Genomic DNA, 1,032 nt, shown 5'->3' on the forward strand with positions numbered 1-1,032 from the left:
TGAAGAGATGACAATGACTTCAACAATGGGCTTATACTCAGCAGAGATTGTGAGGATGATGCGGTATCTGGCAGGGTTCCATTCTGTTGTACATAGTGTGTCCCTATTGGTCAGAGCTGACAAACTGACACCTGAAAAAAACAATAGGCAACAATGTCCTTCACTGACCAGAAAGCTCATGGAGCTCAGTGTCTAGACTTTTTGTTGGAATTTCATTATAAGAATATGATTGATTGATTGATTGAGCTATTGTCCATGTGGTTGAACTCAACCGTGGTGCCACTTCTCTGAGGCTGATGTCTTATGGTATTTCTGGTAATGGCCGTCCTCAGTCTTCTGAGAATCTCCTCTTTGGCTTAAACTTTCATCTGTGGCCTGGAATCTCTACATGGGTAATAAGAGTCCTAATCACTGGGGAAATTCCAAGGGATTAGACATTACTTCTCAGGAACTAGGACAAAAAATATACTATTGTTATTAGGTGTCATCAAATTGGTTCCAGTGCGCAGGGACCCCATGTAGAGCAGAACGAAACAATGCCCCATTCTCAGCCATCCTCACAATCTTTGCTGTTGGAGCCTGTCACATCACTGCAGTAAGTATGCTAGCCTATCTCATTGGGAGTTTGCCTCTTTCTCACAGCTGCTGTACTTTTCTAGGCATGACATTCTTCTTCAGGGACTGGACCCTCTTGATAACATGGCCAAAGTATGTGAGACGAAGTCTTGCTATTTTGTTTCTAAGGAGCATTCTGGCTGTGTTTCTTCCCAGGCAGATTTTCCTGTGCTTCTGGTAATCATGGTATTCTTTACTGACGCTCTAAGTCAAATGTAACAGGTTTTCCCTCCAGTCCGCCTTTTTGATTGGCCAGTTTTTGCATGCATAGTAGGCACTTGAAAGTACCATGGTTTAAGTCAGATATTAGTATCTAAGTTCTCAATGTCACATTGGTGCTTTTGAAACAAGGAATTCTGCTGAAGATCTCCCCAGTACAATATGCCATTTGATTTCTTTCTTTCTTTCTTTCTTTCT

At 42.0% G+C, this 1,032-nt stretch overlaps 1 pseudogene; it reads right to left on the minus strand.

The window, feature by feature from the left end:
• Positions 1–267: 267 nt before the first annotated feature.
• LOC102877282 overlaps positions 268–1,032 on the minus strand; it is a 66,289-nt pseudogene continuing 65,524 nt past the window's right edge.

Source organism: Elephantulus edwardii, unplaced genomic scaffold (genome assembly GCF_000299155.1).
Source record: "Elephantulus edwardii isolate Elephantulus edwardi_28Jun2011 unplaced genomic scaffold, EleEdw1.0 scaffold00106, whole genome shotgun sequence".
NCBI lineage: Eukaryota > Metazoa > Chordata > Mammalia > Macroscelidea > Macroscelididae > Elephantulus > Elephantulus edwardii.